The sequence below is a fragment of the Oratosquilla oratoria genome, chromosome 16 (assembly GCF_046742065.1).
Source record: "Oratosquilla oratoria isolate Oo_2021 chromosome 16, ASM4674206v1, whole genome shotgun sequence".
NCBI classification, from domain to species: Eukaryota; Metazoa; Arthropoda; class Malacostraca; order Stomatopoda; family Squillidae; genus Oratosquilla; species Oratosquilla oratoria.
This window is the reverse complement of record NC_134792.1, coordinates 56,361,040-56,383,539: the sequence shown is the minus strand read 5'-3', so window position 1 is coordinate 56,383,539 and position 22,500 is coordinate 56,361,040. Positions and strand designations below refer to the sequence as shown.

The 22,500-nt window shown below is 37.2% G+C and overlaps 1 long non-coding RNA gene across 1 annotated transcript in view; it reads left to right on the top strand.

The window, feature by feature from the left end:
* The window catches only part of LOC143033781 (uncharacterized), a 59,556-nt gene that overhangs the window by 10,457 nt on the left and 26,599 nt on the right, over positions 1-22,500 (top strand). The window contains exon 2 of the long non-coding RNA XR_012967189.1: positions 7,345-7,414. This is a non-coding gene — a long non-coding RNA (uncharacterized LOC143033781). The remainder of the gene's footprint in view (positions 1-7,344; positions 7,415-22,500) is intronic.

Sequence of the window (22,500 nt, the reverse complement as noted above, 5' to 3'; positions counted from 1 at the left end):
GTGTGTCTGTATGTATATATATGTATGCATATGTGTATATACGTGCATATATACATACACACACACACACACATATATATATATATATATATATATATATGTATGTATATATATAATAATGTACATGTTCTCACAACTAATATGTATATAATCATACGAATAAGCATATATGTACGTGTATGTATAATATATATATATATATATATATATATGATATATATAATTATACATATATATATATAAAATATATATATGATATATATAATTATACATATATATATATAAAATATATATTATACATACACGTATACATAAACATATACAGATCCATATACAAAAAGAGTAAGTTCCCATTTAGAGTGGTTTTGCCTCTAGATGTTGCTGGTAAGGAATCCTTTGTCTCCTAGTGGCTTTAATCGATGAAGCAGAGTCGTTTGTGTTTCATATTGGGCCCTTTGTCAAAACGATTCAAATTCAAATATTCAAATCTTAACGGATTTACAACTGGGTTTCCGGTTTCTCGTTAACTCGAATGTTAGATTGGTTATTCTTTTTGTTTGTTTATTCATATATATATATATATATATATATATATATATATATGTATGTGTATATATGTAATATGTATATGTATATATATTTATATAATGTATTCATCAAATTTTGTCGTCCTTTTCTACCTCTTTTGTATTTTTCTTTGGTTTACATTTTTTTTTTCCTGGTTATTATTTCTTTTATCCTTTTTCCTTTTCTTTCTTTGTTTCTCACCAAATTTGGATATTGTTTGCACAGATTTTCACATGAACGATAACTTAAATAGCCGTGGCTTCTCTCTACAGCAGTGAATCATAACCTTTTGTAGACTGAAGAATATATCTATCGTTATAAGCACATCGAAGGGCGCCTTCCCCCAGATATATATATATATGCAATAAAAACACTAGGAGCGTGTGTTCACAAATGCGTAGATAACCACTTGGAAAAAAGAAACTAACGAAGCAGAGCGCTTTCGTATAATTACATCTTCAGTGCAGATACAAAGAAGGAATTATAAGATGAAGAAACAAGGTACAGAATATATGACATAGTGAAGAGGGCATTCGGAGAGGTAGTGGAAGAAGTACACGTGACGGACGTATGGGCCGTCCTGGTAGCCAACAAGTATGGGACGTTTGGGCCGTCCTGGTAACCAACAAGTATGGGACAACTGCTCATAATTTATATTACAATTCAAACAATTTTGAAATTTCATGAGAAATAAAACTATCTAATTTGTACAAACCTTGATGAAGATTAACATTTATCCCCTTACTAGATTTGATCAAACTGCATTCAATTAAATTTCTTTCTGTTATGTTGTTGTTGTATGTGATGACTTTAGCGTTATCCCAGTCAACTGGGTGGTTAAAATGGTTCATGTGGTTGAATATACCGCTAGATTGGTTTCCCTCTCTGACGTATTTCTTATGTTGATTGATTCGTGTTGTGAGTGTTTTAGCAGTCTGACCAACATAAAACTGATTACATGATTTGCAAGGTATTTTGTACACACACCCTTTATTACTATTGACAGAATTATTTATGAGCAGTTGTCTTACAGTGTTCTTGTTATTGAAAACTACATTAATGTTAAATTTACGTAACATATTTGGAATATTTTGCAGGTTCTCTTGGTACGGTAAAATTAGCAAGTTATTCATATTGAAAGTTTGAGTTGACCTAAGGTTGTAAAATGTCCTTTTAGCACGATTGTAAGCTTTATCAAGAACATGTGTGGGGTATTGTAGCTTAGTACCAATGTCGTAAATACATCCTATTTCATCATCGATGTACTCTGGGCTGCAAATGCGTAGGGCCCTGAGATACACCAAGGTTCTATCCACAGCATTAGGATTCGGGCTCGGCTTTGCCAATAATTCTAATCCATCTAACATCATTAACATTGGTAAAGCTTTTTGTAATTTAAAATGTGATAAAGATCTGCCTATAGATGATGTTAATATATGTAAAGGTATTGTTTATGGTGCTTTAGCTAATCAGGTACCTCCCAGCTGTCCTGAACGTTTTATCACTGCTATTAATTCTCTCAAAAAGGATAGTGATTTACATATCACAAAAGCTGATAAATCAAACGCTGTAGTAATTATGAACAAAAATGATTATTTAAACAAAATGGATGTACTACTTAAAGATCAAGTTACTTACGTCCAACTTTTAAAGAATCCTACTGAATCAGTGAATAGCCATTTCAATAAGAAGATAAAAGAATTGTTAAGTGGAAATAGTGAACTAATAAAAAAGTTTATTTCTATCAGCCCTCCTTTGCCTTACATGTATGGTCTAATTAAGACACATAAACCAAATAACCCGGTAAGACCAATCGTTTCTTCAATAGGTTCAGCTTCATACAAACTTTCGAAATGGTTGGTAATAATTCTTAGTCCACTAGTTGGAACTATTTCCACTTTACATGTTAAGAACAGTTTGGACCTCATTAACAAACTAAGTGAGGTAAAACCAGACTATGAATTTAAATTGGTAAGTTATGATATTGTTAGTTTGTTTACGAAAGTTCCCTTGGATGACCTTTTAATCTATCTTAAAGAAGAGTTAAATAAGCACGATTTACCATTACCTTCAGACACCTTAATTGAACTGATCAAATTGTGTGTTAAAGATTGCAAATTCCAATTTAATGATAAATTCTATTCTCAGAAATTTGGAATGAGCATGGGTAATCCTCTCTCCCCCGTATTGAGTAATCTATATATGGAGTTTTTTGAAACCAAAATTTTAAGTAAGATCATTCCCCCCAACATTACATGGATGCGGTACATTGATGACATCCTATGTCTGTGGCCCATTCAAGATAATGTAAATGATTTTTTATGTAAGCTTAATAATTTGGTCAGTTCCATTAAGTTCACGGTGGAGATAGAGAAAGAAGGCGTTTTGCCTTTCCTTGATTGTAATATCTACCGCCGTGAAAGTGAGTTGAAGTTTAGTGTATATCGCAAACCAACCAACGTTTGTTCATATATACACTATTATTCCTCACACCCTGATGGCGTAAAGGTATCTGTTTTCGCGTCGATGTATCTCAGGGCCCTACGCATTTGCAGCCCAGAGTACATCGATGATGAAATAGGATGTATTTACGACATTGGTACTAAGCTACAATACCCCACACATGTTCTTGATAAAGCTTACAATCGTGCTAAAAGGACATTTTACAACCTTAGGTCAACTCAAACTTTCAATATGAATAACTTGCTAATTTTACCGTACCAAGAGAACCTGCAAAATATTCCAAATATGTTACGTAAATATAACATTAATGTAGTTTTCAATAACAAGAACACTGTAAGACAACTGCTCATAAATAATTCTGTCAATAGTAATAAAGGGTGTGTGTACAAAATACCTTGCAAATCATGTAATCAGTTTTATGTTGGTCAGACTGCTAAAACACTCACAACACGAATCAATCAACATAAGAAATACGTCAGAGAGGGAAACCAATCTAGCGGTATATTCAACCACATGAACCATTTTAACCACCCAGTTGACTGGGATAACGCTAAAGTCATCACATACAACAACAACATAACAGAAAGAAATTTAATTGAATGCAGTTTGATCAAATCTAGTAAGGGGATAAATGTAAATCTTCATCAAGGTTTGTACAAATTAGATAGTTTTATTTCTCATGAAATTTCAAAATTGTTTGAATTGTAATATAAATTATGAGCAGTTGTCCCATACTTGTTGGTTACCAGGACGGCCCAAACGTCCCATACTTGTTGGCTACCAGGACGGCCCATACGTCCATCACGTGTACTTCTTCCACTACCTCTCCGAATGCCCTCTTCACTATGTCATATATTCTGTACCTTGTTTCTTCATCTTATAATTCCTTCTTTGTATCTGCACTGAAGATGTAATTACACGAAAGCGCTCTGCTTCGTTAGTTTACTTTTTCCTAGTGGTTATTTACGCATATATATATATATATATATATATATATATATATATATATATATATAATATACTTATATAGAAATGTTAAAATGAAGGATGTTTCACAGTTTTCTAGTTGACCCTTGCGGGCGCCACAATTGGGTCACGAGGGAGCCATGGTGCACGCGAGCTACAGGTTGGGGACTACTGCTCTACAGGCTTAGGCATCTTATCTTACGATGTCTGGAAGGACGAAGAGTGCGGAGTGATCTAATAGAGGTATTCAAATGGGTTAAGGGCTTTAACAAAAGGGATGCAGGCAAGGTCCTCATATTAATGTAGCATTGTAGGATTTTAATTGGACAAACTCAGGTTTGAGAAGAAAATGGGCAAGAAATGGTTTGCCAACAAACAAATAGAATAAACTTAGTAACAATGTAGTGAGCGTCGTAATAGTTAGTCACTTTACGAGAAGATTGAATAACTTTATGGATAGGGATGGAAGGTGGTAAGAGATATGGAACTGCTTAGTGTAGGTCTTATGGTTTCTTTCATTCTCTTCTATTTTTGTTCTTCTCTACTCTAGAATCTGTTGACTTTTGTTTTCACAGGTGAACGAACATTGATTCCTTAATTTACAATGAGACCTGCTAAGGTAAGGGACTACAGGATTATAGAACAGACATAAGAAGTCACAGCATATCCAATGCTCTTGTACAATGATTCTCAAACTGTGTGCCGCGGTTATCCCCAAAGTGTGCTGCGTAATTTTTAGGGATAGGTATGTGTACTTAAATTTATTATTATTACTATCATTATTATTATTATTATTACTATCTTTATTACACGCGAATGCACGCACGTATTCGTACTAACATGATGCCAAATGATTCTCAAACTGTGTGCCGCGGCTATCTCCTAAGTGCGGCGGGTAATTTTTATGGATAAGTATGTGCACTTAAATTCATTATTGTAACTTTTATCATTACTATAATTACTATCATTGCTATCATTATTACACGCGCATGCACTCACACATTCGTATTATCATGCTTAAGGTCTATTTTTGTGTCAGTGGAATAGGTGCCAAACTTACACTACACTGTAGAGTTCATGCGTCGTCAAAGTCCGAGATATGTCATTAGTTCGCCACTAATCAATAAAGTTTGAGAACCTCTGATCTAGTAGGTCATTTGAATCATAAGAAAACTTAGACTAGGACCGAAAAGACAGGGTCTGGCTGACTATAGATTAGAACTCTAATAGATGTTGGTCGCGTTGTTTTATGGGACTTTGTTCTTGATTCTAAACTTCAGGAGCATATGCTCGCAGATGATTACACCTAGGAAAGACTGGTTAAAGACAATCTAGGAATGTATTGTGATCGGATGAACTACAAAGAGTATTGTGAAGGCGTCACACGACTTGAGTAGGCTTAGTTGACGTTTGTGTGAACCACCAGTCAATGTAATATAAATCAGAATAGTGGATTTTTTACAATAAACAAACCATTGGCAATCTTAATTACAAGTAACAAGCAATTTGCGCAAATTGTGTGTACACCGTTTTAATGTTTGTTTCTCCCCGCAAGGCTCGGGCTATATAAGGAGTAAAATGTTTTTCATCGATGTTATTTCTGAAGAAGCCCTGCTGGGCGAAACGTCAAATATATTGGACTCCCATACTCTGCGTTTGGCCTCTTCCCTACAGTAATACGGCTTATGTGCCTTTGTATACACGTGTCTTTATACGCTAAGGTGTATGTGCAAAGATTGTTCAAATAAAATAGTATGACCTGTTCATTTTCATGTACACGCGAATACACACACGGTTGCTATATCATTCGTATCACGTATGAGGCGTTCAGAAACAGAGGGGCATTCCCGCCATTTATACTGGTTTAGGGTTAACCGTGATTATGTACAGACGAGGCTTACGCCTTTTACGATCCGTGTTTAACTCGAAATCAGTAAAAGTGGCCGGGATGCCCCTCTGTTTCTGGACGCCCCGTATACAAGTGGACTACCACAAGTATTCGTACATTCGCCGATGTCTCCATATCAAAAACGTGATGAAATAAAAACCTTTCAAATCGTCACATCAAACGAGTTGGTAATATGATGATGGTTGACTCGAGTATAACTGATTGGAAACACGCGGAAGCTGTAATATTCAGCAACAACCCTTGTACCCTCCCCGTAGGTTTTCCCAAGATGTTGTTGTCTATGTTGTGTTAGAGTCTGTTTCTTCAGTATTTCGCAGGATAATAGGAGGAAGAGGACAATGAAGAGGCCCGCAGTCAACCGATGTCATTTCTTCTCGTGCATTAAAAAAAAGGAAAAAAAAAAAAAAAAAAAAAGAAGGAAATACCTAAGAAAGACTTATCTGTCTGTACACCGAGTGCCAGCCCCTCACGGTTGCACCTCAAAATGGAGGTGAGAATGTTGATAGGATATGAAAACAAATGGTGAGAAGACGACTCTGACCTTCGTGTCGCAATTAACTATCATTGGTTTCCTTTGATAAATTACATATGTGAATCATGGTCTGCTTGTTAGTGAACTTACTCCTTAATACTCGAATACAAAAGTACAAGTCAGGGGATACAGACTAATTTACTACAATATCCAACACTCAAATAATCAGCTATGACAAACGACAAAAGGAAATGACGACACAAGTGCCTATATATTATCATGTCTAATTGCATAAAAGAAAACAAGTATATTTATGATAACACTATCTTGTCTGTAACGTTATACGCTCGTGCGGGGTTACTACCATGGAAATTCCCAACATCAACACGATTCCTATACCGCAGCCATAACTCGAGTAATTCTGTCATTTACGTCCCTCCCCTGTTCTGTGTGCAACGAAGGACACGCGTGGCTGCAAGGCTTACTATAGTGTATCTAGTCTTCTTGCTCGCTCCCCACAAACTCCACCCCAATACTCACACTTACTTCTCCTTCCTCAAACGCCTTCCTTGCTTCCTCCTCCTTCCTCCTCCTTCCTCCTCCTTCCTCTCTTCTGGTTGGTCCCCTTTTGTTCCTCCCCCCCCAAAAAAAAAAAAAAAAAATTCTCCAAAATTTCTGCTACACTGTTACTTTATATCATCTTCTCCTTTCTACTTCTTCCCTATTTTCTTTCAGTTATTGTTTTCCATTCTTATTTCGTCTTTTATTTTCCTTTACCTCTTGAATTTTCTACCTTTTTGTCTTTTAAAAAATTTGTCTTCTTTTTTTCCAAAAGATTTGCCTCAATTCTATTTCACTCCATCTTCTATGTATCTCTTTCACATTTTCTTTCAATTACTTTTCTCCCCTCTTAACCTCATTGTATCTCCTTGTCCCTTTATTTTACGAATATGCTCTGTCCTTTCAGTGTACCGGTACATGTATATCCTTCAATCTACCGCGAAGGAATGGGGTAATCTTCGTCTGGAGTATACAAGGTATTTATTTTTCTCAGTTTTCAAGTATTCTGGTGAAGTGACGTCAGTGATAAGACTCCAGTAGTTCTGTGTTTACCTCATCACCCCACCACTTTATTCTGCCCATCAACAGTTAAAGAATGAGTCCCCTCTAACATACATACTCTCCTCATAGACAATTACAAAATATCTCTAATTATTCTTATGTAATTATAGCAGCCTTATACTCCTCATAGACAGTTACAAAGTATCTCGAATTCTTTTTAGGTAATTATAACCTTATATTCAGCTGAAGAAAAAAATATCACTTAAATTCTTTTAATATCCCTTTCCTTTTTCTTGTCTTGAGCAACTTTTGTTCTTTTCTTTAAAGTAAAACTGCAGAGAAAGTAATGTTCAGGGTTTCAACCTTCTTTGATAGGTAGCAAACCTTATGTGTTTCTGTTTCGTGTAATGCTTGAGAATTTTATTCAACCACAAAGTGATTCACAAGCGGCAGGTGTTTAAAAGAACCGGTAATAATCAGGGCGGGATTAATTCTACACCGGATACACACCAAAACAAGAAAGATTGGGCTTAACCCGAGTACTATTAGGCCCCGCCCTTGATCGAAAAAAAAGTCTCAAAGTCTATTATTGACGTCATCCAGGTGAGGGTCTAATTGATGCGTAGTTTGATTTTCTTGTTGATAAAAGTTTATTTGACGTTAACCAGAAGGAAATTATTGAAGTGCCTTGTCGGGGTGGATGCTTCAGAACAGTAAAGGATGTAGAACAGCGACGTGGAGGAGGGCTTAATAGTTTCCTTGAAGAAAAGCTTAGTTTCTGCTGAATCGTCGTGTTTATCAACTTCCCGATAAACTTACGGTTTTTCCTCTCTTACTCGAGGCTATACCTGGGTGAGTTTTTTTTTTAATATACATATAATTTCTTCTTTCCTTTTGTCTTCATCATAAAGGGCGAAGGGTGATAGGAGAACGAAAACATTAAACATAAATGAAGACTAAATGATAAGACGAAAGGAATCTTTGCATTTCATACACAAGTTTTGTCGGTAGAGGAAGGCAACAAACGAAAGAACACAGAGTACGCGATGCATCTGCCCGTGATTCCTCACGAAATCGGCAACAAGAGTCTTATTCTGATATTTGAACCCAAAATGATCTTTTGGCAAGCCTTGGGTAGGCATTTGGACCGAAGGTGTGGAAAAAGGGAATAAAGAAATCGGGTTTGAGGAAAGGAGGCAGAAAAATGGGAGGCTAGACTGTGAAACTGTGGAGAGACACGCTCGGGCTGGCAAGAGGAGGAGGAGGTGCGGCGGTGGTGTCTCCAGGTGTTCGCGGGCGGTCAGAACGCTTAGTTCTTTTCTGCCTCCCTGCCTGCCTTCCTTCCTTACTTCCTGTCTTCTTCTTTCTTTAATTTATTTATTATTCTTTGTTTGTATTCTATCTCTGTTTGCTAGTCTACATACTTGTTTGTCTACTGAGTGCTTGTCCTGCCTTCCTTTGTCTTTATTTTTCTTTGCTTGGTAGTTTACATGCTTGTTTGGCTGCTGAGTGCTTGTCTTCTGTTTGTCTGCCTGCTTTCCTGTCTTTTTTTCTCTGCTTGCTTGTCGATCTGCTTGATCTACACCCTTCTTTGCCTGCTGAGTGTGTCTTCTTTCTTCTGCCTGCCTTCCTTCCTTCCTTCCTTCCTGTCTTCTTCCATTTTCCTCTATCTCCTTGCTTGCTTGCTAGTCTACACCCTCCTTTGCCTGCTGAGTGTTTGTCTTCTTCCTTCCTATTTGCTTGCCTGCCAACTGGACAACCTGCATGGCTGAGACTAACATCTCCCTTCATCCTTCCCCGCATGTTTTCCCATTTTCATGAACTGCCAGACACTGCACGATTATGTGTCTGTTGTATAGCGCGTCTGCCTAATTGCTTGCCACTCTGCCTCAATACCTCACTAACGTCTCGTCTGCCGTCCCGGCTTGCAAACCTATCCCATCTGCCTGCCTGTCTGTCTGTTGCCATGTTTACCTTACGGTCAATCTCTTCATTCCCATTCTTCAGTGTTACGAGTTGTTTTATCTTCGTGTTTTATGTAATTATATATTCTTTTTTTCCATATCAAGGTTCCATTGCATCATATAATCAGTAATATGGCTTTTGTGTACTCGGTTTAGATTCTCTGTTTTCTCAATCACTCTTAGGCCTGTTAGAAACCATTTCTAACCTTATGTTCTCTCCTGCAAGTGTCTGAGACGGTGGCGTAAAAGTTAAGTTTATGTGTATTTCATCAATATTGGGATTATTGCCTATGTCAAATAATTATTATATTGGAAGATATTACTTCAGCCCTCACAGATGCGCACGCACGCACACACACACACACACACACACACACACACACACACACACACACACACACACACACACACACACACACACACACACACTTCAACGAATGGACGGCTTAGAAGACGTTCTGAAGAAAAGTGAAGTCTGTGGATCCCAACGCAAAGAGAAGTGCCTAGTGTTTTTGCAGGGTGGGGGGGAAATTGCTCGTGGAGTAGTGGGAACGTAGGGAAAGAGGAAAAGGGGAGGGATTACTGAGGGAAATGGAAGGAAATGAGGAGGGAGTAGACTTTGACCAGCCAGACAAGCGGAAGGTAAACAAAAGACTTAGCGAGGATCAAATGTCTAATAAAAATGTAAAGATTAGAAGTATAGAGAGGAGCAATACAGAAGAAAGTGACGAGAATATGTTCCAGGGATTTAAAGAGGGTGGGGGGGACACAACCCCCCCCCCCCCGACTGATAAGACTAGAGGAGAGAGTTGATAAGGTGATCGAGGACTTGGAGCGTAAGTTAGGTAACGTAGACTCCATTTTTCAAAGAATTGAAAGGTTGGAACAACTAGAGAAGGCTAACAGAAACTTAACTGAAGAAATAGAGGACCTAAAAAGACAGTTAGGAAATGTAAAGGAGGAGAATGAGAAATTGAAGAAGAATAGTAATGAAAACAGAGAGAAACTAGCTACAGAAGCTAAAAATTGGAGAATAACTCAAGAAGGGAATAAGGTTTCATTCACTGACATAGTCAAACAGCAATTGAAAGAACATAATGAAGACTCAGTTATTAAAGTGATGAGACAGAAGGAGAATATAGTAAGAGAATTAGCTGACAAAAAGAAATGTATAATTATATTAGGAATGGAAGAGAAACATAACCCAGATAGAACTGCAAGAATCAAGGAGGAAAATGAAAGAGTAAGCAGTTTATTAAAATTAGTCCAGGAAGATGAACCAGAAATTATAAAGGAAATTGAGGAAAAATTCAGACTCGGAAAATATAGTACAGATAAGACCAGACCAATTAAGATTAAATTCAGGTCACAAACAACAGCAGAGAAAATTCTATCCAAGACAGGGAAACTAGCAACAAATGATCAATATAAAAAGGTATGGATAAAAAGAGAAATGAATAAGGAGGAAAGAGAGGCAGAAAAGCAGAAAAGAATTGAAGCTAAGGCAAAAAACGAGGAAAGAACGGAGTCAGAGAAAGAGAGATTCTATTGGAGAGTAGTGAACATGAAAATAAAGCAGTTCGACATACTAAAGAAAAACATAAGGGAAACAGAGAATACAATGGAAGTGGCAGAAAACTAAGAGTGTCTTACACAAATATAGATGGATTGATAACAGGATTGAATGAACTGAATGATTATTTGAAAGAAAAAGAACCGGACATAATGGGAATTGTAGAAACAAAATTAAAAGGCCCACTACCACCCAACAGTGTAGGACATGATACATACAATTATTGGATTAGAAACAGAGAGAAAAAACAAGGGGGTGGAGTTATGTTCCTGACTAAGAAGGATATAAACGTGAAAGGTGTCATATATGGAAAGAATACAGTAGAGATGATTATGATAGAAGTGGAAGACCGAGATAAGAAGAGCAGAAAATTTGTGATCAATTATGTGCCTCCGAAAACAGCCTCATGGGAGGAGAGTGAACATAAAAGTATGTTAGAGGACACAAAGATAGCATTAACTAAAATAATGGAAGACGGAGGAAGAATAGTTATGATGGGCGACTTTAATTGCAAAGAAATCTGCTGGGAAGAAATGACAGTAAAGAGTGGTGATGACTCATGGGGAAATGCTCTACTTGAGATGATTACTGACCATTCAATGACACAATGGATACAAGAGAACACTAGGTATAGAAATGAAGAAGAACCATCGAGGCTAGACTTAATAATTACATCTGAACCTAGAATAGTGGACAAGATTGAATATAAAACACCAATAGGTAAAAGTGACCACATATTGACTGAACTGGAACTTAATGAAGAAAAATATATGAAAAGAAATGAACAATATAGAAAAGGAAGAATGATGTATGAAAAAACAAACTTTGATAAAATAAGAGAATTCTTCCAACAAGAAAACTGGGAAGAAATATACAAAGAAGAAACAACAGTGGAAGAGAAATGGAATATTTTGACAAAAATTTACAAAAAAGGAGTGGAAAAGTATGTCCCAAGACAAAAACAAGAAAAAGAATATGTAAAATGCTGGTACAACAAAAGTTGTAGGGAGTTAAAGGACAAAAGAGACAAAGCCTGGAACAGATGGAAAAAAGACAGAAGACCTGAAAAATGGAAAATATATACTGGTTATAGAAATGAATATGTACAAAAGTGCAGAGAGGAAAAAAGAAAATATGAAAAAGATGTTATAGAAAAGTGTAAAGATCAACCAAAACTATTCTACAGATTTGTAAACAATAAACTGAAAAACAAACAAGACTTAGAGAAATTAAGACAAGGAGGAGTTGAATACACTGAGGAAATGGAAATGGCAGAAATTATGAACAAACATTTTAAATCAGTGTTTACAAGGGAAAATATACAACCTGAAGAGATTGAGTGGAAGGAAAAAGTCCCCCCTATGGAAGAAATAGAAGTAACAAAGAATGAAATATTGACACACTTGGGTAATTTTGATGTCAGAAAATCGCATGGGCCAGATGAAATAGCAAACTGGATTCTGAAAGAATGCAGGAATGAACTGGCAGACAAAATACATAGCATAATAAGCAGTTCCTTAAAAGAAGGAAAAGTTCCAGAAGATTGGAAAAAAGCAAATATAGTACCTATATATAAAGGAGGAAATAAAGAAGAACCTACCAACTATAGACCAGTCTCTCTAACAAGTACAATAGCAAAAATATGTGAAAGAATTATCAAAAGTAGATGGGTAAAATACTTGGAAAAAAACAACGTACTAAATCCAAGGCAATTTGGATTCAGACAAGGACGATCATGCGTCACCAATTTAATATGTTTCTATTCAAGGCTAATAGATATAATACAAGAAAGAGATGGATGGGCTGATTGTGCATTTCTAGACCTAAAAAAAGCTTTTGACAAAGTACCACATAAGAAGTTGCTTAAGAAATTAGAATATGAAGGAGGAATACAAGGTAAATTGCTAAATTGGATGGAAGACTTTTTGCAAGAAAGAAAAATGAGAGTAGTGATAAGAGATCAGCACTCAAAATGGAATGAAGTAATAAGCGGTGTCCCGCAGGGAACAGTCCTGGCCCCAATAATGTTTGCTATATATATTAATGATATGGATGAAGGAATTGAAAGCTATATGAGCTTCTTTGCAGATGATGCAAAATTATTGAAAAGAGTGAAAACTGAAGAAGATTGTGAATCACTACAGAGAGATCTAAATAAAGTACAAGAATGGAGTAGGAAGTGGGAGATGGAGTTCAATACAAAAAAGTGTAGTATAATGGAATTTGGAAAAAGCAAAAACAGAATAACAGGATCATATAATTTGGGAGAAGAAGGAATAAAAAAAGTAGAAAATGAGAAGGACCTGGGAGTCATTGTTATGAATAATATGTCACCTGAGAAACATATAAATAAGATTTTTGGAGAAACTTATAATTTAATAAGAACAATCAAAGTGGCATTTACATACCTGGATGAAGAAATGGTGAGGAAAATCCTAATCACCCTGATAAGACCAAGATTGGAATATGCAGCAACGATATGGTCACCAAGTACAAAAAAATGTATAAAAAAACTTGAAAGAATACAAAGAGCAATTACAAAACTGGCACCAACACTCTCAAAACTATCATATGAAGAGAGACTACAAAAACTTAAACTACAGACACTAGAGCAAAGAAGAGAGAGAGGAGATTTGATAGCTATTTACAGAATCATGAAAGGCATAGAAATTACTGATAGAGAGAATCTGATAAAATGGGATGACAGAAATACAAGAGGACACGGAAAGAAAATAAAAAAAGACAGCTATAGAAGAGATTTTAAAAAGAACAGCTTTCCTCACAGAGCAATAGACAGTTGGAACAAGTTAGATGAGAAAGTGGTGTGTGCAAAAACAATACATGAATTTAAAAATAGTTTAGATAAAATGAGATATGAAGACGGGACTCCACGAGCATAGCTCCCCTTCCCGTAAAATACAACTAGGTAAATACAACTAGGTAAATACACATACACACCCACACGCACGCACGCCTTGTGTATATTATATATATCAATCGACTATTTCGTGTCCACTTCTGTACGAAAGCAAATGACATCCATGGCTGTGCCAACCTCTGCCACGTCACTCCTGCAAACTTCATTATCTCGTCTCACCACCTTCTGAAGTGACACCATTGTAGGGGGAACAAACCCCCGTGACTTGACTGTCACCAAAGTTGTAGTTCTTTGTTGCTATTGATACAATCTGCGCTTGAAGGTACTTATCTATAAGTGGTATTTTTGTTATATATACATATATATATATATATATATATATATATATATATATATGCTAATAAGAACACGGGTACGTGTGTTCACTTATGCAAAGTAGACCACTTGGAAAAAAGAAACTAACGAAGCAGAGCGCTTTCGTATATTACATCTTCAGTGCAACAAGTACTTGTTGCACTGAAGATGTGATATACGAAAGCGCTCTGCTTCGTTAGTTTTTTTTTCAAGTGGTCTACTTTGCATATATATATATATATAATAATATATATATATATAATATATATATATATATATATATATATATATATTATATACATGTGTATATGGAAATAAACTCTCCTACTGGGACTTGAACCCTCGCCTGAGCGGCTTGCTTTTTATGAGACGAAGACCGTACCATCGTGCCACCATGACTGTACAACCAGATACCAAGTCCCGGGCTAAGAAGTGTGAAGTCTTATCTGTAATCCTTATGTTTTCCAGAGCCTGTTACTCCTAAAACTTCTTTATCCACTTCTCATTCCTTAAGAAAATTTTATAACGAGTCAAAAACAATTAGCCTCTCCTTAGTTCACTTTATGTAACTGCAGAAGTCTGAAGAGGTAAATTCGTTATTCATGTGTGGTTATATTAAGAAAGGTTTCTTGATAAGAAAGCGAAGACAAGGAGCTGATTTGACCAATCACATCCTAAATTTCGAAGGAAAATACATTTAAGGTCGCAGATACCGTCTCCTTAAAAGGTCGAATAGGAATAAGAAATACCTTAGATAATGTAAGTAAACTTCTTCGAGATTTTTCTATATTTAATTTCCTAGACTGTGAAGGAAAGTACATTTAAGGTCGCGTATACTATCTCAAAAGGTCATCTAGGAATAAGAAATAGCTTACTTCGAGAGAGAGTACATTTAAGGTCGCGTATACCGCCTCCTTAAAAGGTCATCTAGGAATAAGAAATACCTAAGATAATGTAAGTAAACATCTTCGAGATTTTTGTATATTTAATTTCCTAGACTGTGAAGGAAAGTACATTTAAGGTCGCGTATACTACCTCCTTAAAATGTCATCTAGGAATAAGAAATACCTTACTTCGAGAGAATGTACATTTAAGGTCGCGGATACCGCCTCCTTAAAAGGTCATCTAGGAATAAGAAATAGCTTACTTCGAGAGAGAGTACATTTAAGGTCGCGTATACCGCCTCCTTAAAAGGTCATCTAGGAATAAGAAAGACCTTAGATAATGTAAGTAAATGTCTTAGAGATTTTTGTATATTAACAGTAATGAGAGCTATCCAGGTGTGTGTGTATGGGGGGTGGTTAGTCCAGTGGATAGCGTGTCGAACTCATGAACAGGTGGTCGTGAGTTCGATTCCCGGAATCCGTTGCGGGTTATGGCGCTTTGGTTTTCGACAGCCCTGACCAGGCGGGGAGGCGACCCAGCACCGGCAAAAAAAAAAAAAAAAAAATAATAATAAATAAAATAAAATAATAATGATGATGATGATGAAAAATAAGATAAAATAAATCTCTATCAGAGGTTTCTGACTTCCCACTGCGTGGGAGTGGGATGGTGAGATTTTCTACCATTGTGGGTAATATCACACCAAGGAGGTTGAGCCAATGAGATAGTCAAGTAGAAATCCAAGAATGGTAGTGGAACGGAGGAAGAACAGAAACTGAAAATAACCTGCATTCTTTCTTGACTACCGATTAGTCTCCAGTCATAAAACAATGCTACGTGCCTCTGATCCGTAGGGGCGTCACTAAAGTCTCTTAAAATATCGACTGCATAAAACATGCGAGTCGGTACTCCACATAAGGGAAGCCCGAGCTGTATCCCATTAGTATTGTACTTGTCCTACTTGTCGGGTTTGCAAGAAAACACAATAAAATCATTCGATGTATAATCTTTGCATCTTCTTCCAGTGACCGAAGTAGTCATTTCGAAGGTTATGATTGACGTAGTACAACTATTAATCTTCCTTAAAGGAAGGAACACATTTACGTTTACCATTGTAGAACTTCATTATACTCGATATCACTTGCTAGATGCTTTCCGTGAGTAAAAGGTTTGGTGAAACGTAGTCTGCGTCAAACTGTGCTTCGCGAGTTGACGTCGGGGAATGTACAGGAACGTTCCTGATCAGCGACATCCTAAGTCATTTTCAGTTACTAACAAAGTTACCAGGATAGCAACTTGCTTTCCGAATTCGGGCTAGATTGTCTCAAAAGGAAGTGATAATGACCTATAAAAAATAGATTATTCAGGTCTATATAACAAGGTAATGAAGATATATCTAAGGAAGCGTTATGTTCTATACTAAATAGGATAATTCAAGAACAAGACGATATCTACAGGAAATCAGAAAGGACTTGAAAAAGATGGTAGAAGGTATGAGGCGTTCAGAAACAGAGGGGCATCCTCGTCACTTTTACTGCCTTCGAGTTAAGCACAGATAATACGATGAAATTCAAAATTCAAAACTGAGAGCGTTTTTCTCAAAAGCTATACCTTGGCTTGGATGCCCCTCTGTTTCTGGATGCCTCGTATGATAAAGAAGGAATATAATGCATGACAACTATGGAAAAGGTATGGAGGTGAATAAAGAAGAAGAGAAAGACTAAAAATAGGTGATAGAAGATGTCAAGATAAAGAAGTTTACGGTAAATCGAAGTTGGGAAGGTATGTGAAACTTTGTGAAGGAGGGACCATTTGGTCTATAGGAAATGCCTGGAAACCAGGATGCGAACGGTAATCGTACTGGACATAGTGGAAGGTGCTGATGGTGGGGCGGAAGTGGAGAATGCCACGAGAGTGGAGTGGTGGAGTGGTGGAGTGGTGGAGTTAGGAGTTCTACAAATTGATATGAGGCAGTAAGTGGAAAAGGGAAAGTTTAGCAAATTATTTTTTGATCGACTTTTTCACATTTTGCAATGGGGACTGGTGGTATTAGAACTTGTATTTTTTTTCGGTATTTTCTTTACACACACACACACACACACACACACACACACACACACACACACACACACACACACACACACACACACACACACACACACACACACACACACACACGTAGCGCAGTCGGTAGAGTTCCCGGCTGCCACTACGGAGGTCCGGGCTCGAATCCCGCCCAGGGCTGAAATAATTTCAGTATCGCTGCGCTCCGAGTCGTTACTCCAACTCTCGTGGGCGAGGAGTTCGGGTGTGTGTGTGCGTGTAAGGTCACAACATTACTCATAGATCAGTCATATATGAGCTCTGAGCTCTCATCCGGGAGGGAAATAGCTGTCGATCACAAGTCCAACACGTGATCCAAGACCATGATGAATCGCACAAGGCCGTGGTGGTCAAGAACGCATAGTCACAATGACATGTTTATGATGGCTATACCTCTCCACATTTTTCCACCCAATTCCTAAGAGTAGCGTTAAAGCTGAAATCCAAAATTTCTTAAGGACAACTGCATAATACTTAACTTCCAAAATTTCTTAAAGACAGCTGCATAATACTTAACTTCAAAATTCTGAAATCCAAAATTTCTTAAAAACGAATACCATTCAATGACACCAAGTCTCGTTTTCTCTTTCTTTATTCGATACGACCTTTTAGAATTACTCGCTCCTCATGTATGACGATCACATTTTGCAGAATCACGTTTGATACATTTTTTAGCGTATTTCAATCTATCTTTAAAGCGTGAGATCAGCCGGAAACTCGTATCTGCTATTGGTAGAATGGATCTAATGAATGAAGTTGTGTGTTCAGTGCCAAGTTCAAATGTTCTAAGCTCAGATACAGATTCTTTACAGGGGATGTGTTCGTTTTTGTATGAAGTACGCATCTCGCATATGGAGTGACTCGCTTAATTTTCTTTTTTCTTTCTTTCTTTTCATGGTAGAGTTTAAAGCTCACTACCTAGTTTTTTTTTCTCATGTCTGCAGCAACATCTTGTGTGTATTTTCCCTATTGCTTTTTTCATCGTTACTGTTCGTAATTCAGTTTAATTATGCATCCTTTCCATTTTTATGAAACCACGGACCACCGAAATTAATTTTTTCAACCCTTTTTCTATGGAAATACCTTTTACATGATTCAAACACTAGAATCTCCTTTTCTTTTCATTCGAAAGTTCTGGAACTTCCTCTTGACATTTTCTCAGTTATCTGGGACATAACCTCATTGAGAAAGTAATTCCAAAATATCTTTCTTACACCGGAACCTGACTTCGAATGGGTATATTTTCCCCTATTTTCGTAGATATTTTTTACAGGCTTCTATTATCTATACGCTTATGATTTTATAATTATATTCATTTCAACTTATTTATCTTTTGTTTGTTCACTTAATATTTCCGATTATTAAACTGTCCATTTACTTCTTTATTTGAACTTATTTCCGAGCTTATGTACTATATATTAACCAATTAATCAATTAACTAATTAAGCTATATATCTATATATTCATTCATTCATGTATAGGAGGCTACTCTACAAATAATATAAAAAAAAATCATATCGAAATGACATTAAACGGCAATGAAATGCCTCACTGAAGAAAATAACAAACGAACAAGTAGATAAACAGAAAAAAATTATGACCCGGAAAATTCGTCCAACATGATACTCGTCCCGGGCCGTTCTTCCATCCTTTTCACCACCTACACTCCCCCCCTATCCCCCACACTCCCCCCCCTGTCCCCCACACTCCCCCCCTATCCCCCACACTACCCTCCATCCCCCACACTCTCCCCCCCCCTATCCCAACACTCCTCCCTATGCCCTCCTCCTTCGCCCTGCCCAACGCCGTCCGTCCGTTTTTTGACCTCGTCCTCCCATCATCTCAAATTCCCAAGCTATTCAAAGAGCACACTCATTTCCTCCCCCTTAATCCATTCACTCAACGGGTACCAGTCAGTTGAACAATACATACATACATACATACATACATACATACATACACACACACACACACACACACACACACACACACACACACACACACACACACACACACACACATACATACAGACACATACATACACATACATACACACACATACATACACACACATACATGCACACATACATACACACACATACACACACATACATACACACACATACATACACACACATACATACACACACATACATACACACACATACATACACATACATACACACACATACACACACACACACACACACACACACACACACACACACACACACACACACACACACACACACACACACACACACACACATATATATATATATATAAAGGAACAAATTAGACAACAAAACAGTATGTGCAAACACTATATAAGATTTTAAGATAAAACTTGATGCGGAGAGATACAAAGACGGGTCACCACGAGCATAGCTCCCCTCCCGTATATTACAACTAGGTAAACACACACACACACACACACACACACACACACACACACACACACACACACACACACACACACACACACACACACACACACACACACACACACACAGAGTAATAGACATTTGGAACATGTTAGATGAGAAAGTGGTGTGAGCAAAAACAATACATGAATTTAAAAACAGTCTAGATAAAATTAATGAGATATGAAGACGGGACACCACGAGCATAGCTCCCCTTCCCGTAAAATGTAAAATACAACTAGGTACAACTAGGTAAATACACACACACACACACACACACACACACACACACACACACACACACACACACACACACACACACACACACACACACACACACACACACACTCGTGGTGCAGTGGTCAGAGTTCTCACCTGCCACTACGGAAATCCGGGTTCGAATCCTTCTGGAATAATTTTAGTATCGTTGCGCTGCGGGTTGTTACTCCAACTCTCGTGGGCGGGGAGTTGGGTGTGTGTGTGCGTGTAAGGTCACAGTATTACCCATAGACCGGTCATGCGAGCTCTGAGGTCTCATCCGGGAGGTTAATAACTGTCGGTCACGAGTCCAACACGTGATACAAGACCATGTTGAATTACCACACACACACACACACACACACACACACACACACACACACACACACACACACACACACACACACACACACACACATCATACATACATACACACATATATATATATATATATATAAATGTATATATGTATATATATAATATATAATTTCCATAGCCTACATCATGTGTTACCAGGATAAAAGGCAATCAACAAAAACTACTGAGATCTCCTCTTCATGGCCTGTTCCTTACTCGAATAAAATCATTTATTGCTCGCCAGAAGACGACCCCAATGCCTTGAAGGGATAAGAACCTAAATTATTGTCAAGCGGTTTGAATCTGCTTTGATTAGTCATTTAGCGATTTGCTTAACCAAGCGTCTGAGCTAAGTAACAAATGAATTAACGAAACTCGCGACTAAATCTTAAAGAAAATACTTAGTAACAGTCTTCAAAGAATCATGGTCGCGTCCATTAAGACAAAAATAGATACTTCAACCACTAGGCCATCATTACCTCAGTCATGCATCGTATTGTACATGACGAAAGCATTAGGAATAACGTGGCCAATTGAGGATAGAGACATTCGCATTGTAAGAACGAGAGAATGTTTGAGTTTTTTCTTCGGCTTCTTTTGAGATTTGCAGTCAAGATAAGTCCCATCATTTTCTCCAACGCCTGCTCCTAAACAATATTTTTTTGTTCGTTAATGATTTCTTCAACCTTCTTCAAGAAATACAGCAAAACTAAAGACGTTATCATACTTGGCTTCCACAGGGTTCCCCAGCGTCGACCGTTAAAAGTTCGTTTGAGTAAAAACGACTTCGGTTACAAACATTCGAATTTAACAATTTCCAAATATCAAATTATCTTTTCGTTGTATATAGCAAAACTAAATAATGAACTAAGAGATTGTATACATATACGGATGTTAGACGAACTGCTGGAACGTTCATAGAAAAGTCTAGATTTCTGTAAACGAAAATCATATTCTACTTATTCAAATGTAGTTTGGTAGGATGTTGAAGGAAAAAAATTGCCCAGTGTGATAGCCCCATATGGCTGTCAGGACATCGATCTGAGCTTATAATAGGTAGAACTAACTCCACCCAACGCGTAGTCAGCGACTGGAACCAGTATCAGAAGCCATTGGATGTCGTACCGTTTTTCATGTTGATACCTTCACAGAATATATTCTCGTTCGTGCCTGTGGATTTTATTCAGCTTAAGACAGGACACATTGACCTGAAATATATTTCATTATTTATTTATTTATTTGTTTCTTTATTTTTTCTTTCTTACTGAAGTGGAGTTCTATGAATTTTCGGGGCGTTCCAAGTGGTCGAAAAAAATATAATAATGATAATAAAAACCGATAAATAGATAAACAGAGAAGATATAATAGGTAATTATCCTTATGCAATAGGGTGCCATGTCGTCATCTCCCGCGGCATTTGATAAAGTAGTGATGTATTTCTTTCGAGGTATTTTTTTCTTTCTAGTCAAGGTCCAGAGTTGTTATCATTCTTCCCTAAAATGAATTAAATCAATGGTCACTAGCAAAAATGGACTTTCTAAAGTTCGTCATCGAAGCGATGAAGTTAATCGAAACATTGAGTTTTTTAAGACAATAAGGAGGTAAAAGGATTGTTTTGAAGAGTATAGCAGAACGTAGGGATAGTGGACGTCTTTGATAAAAAAAAACAAAAACAAAAAAAAAACTGTGTAGCTCTGGTCCGTAAGGATGTTCCTTAAAATCCCTAAATCATCGACTGCATAAAACAGTCAGTAGTCCTCAAAAGGATAAGTACCAATTGGTACCATAAGGATATAAGAATCTGGAAAACGACGACATCGAGAACTCTGGAAGATTCTGCGGAAGAACGCGAGGTGATGCATTAGGTTAGAAGCGCTGGTGAGCCATTCCGACTTCGTAGACGCTTCGGGATGTAAAATTGACCCTAATTCTTCAGGGCTTATCACAGTGGGCTACCACGGGCTTCACCAGCGACGACAGTTGAGTTCGTTTGAGTTCAAAAACGACTTCGGTTAGAGTATTTGAATTTTCAAATCTCCCAAATATCAAATTATCTCTCCGTCATATTTAGCAAAGTTGAACGATAAACTAAGAGATTTTTAAACCTGTACGAATGTTAGACATTATGTTGGAATGTTCTTATAGAAGTCTAGATTTCTGTAAGCGGAGTCGGTTTCATTCAAATGGAGAGATGAACGAAGAGATTTTAAACCTGTACGAATGTTAAACATTATGTTGAAATGTTCTTATAGAAGTCTAGATTTCT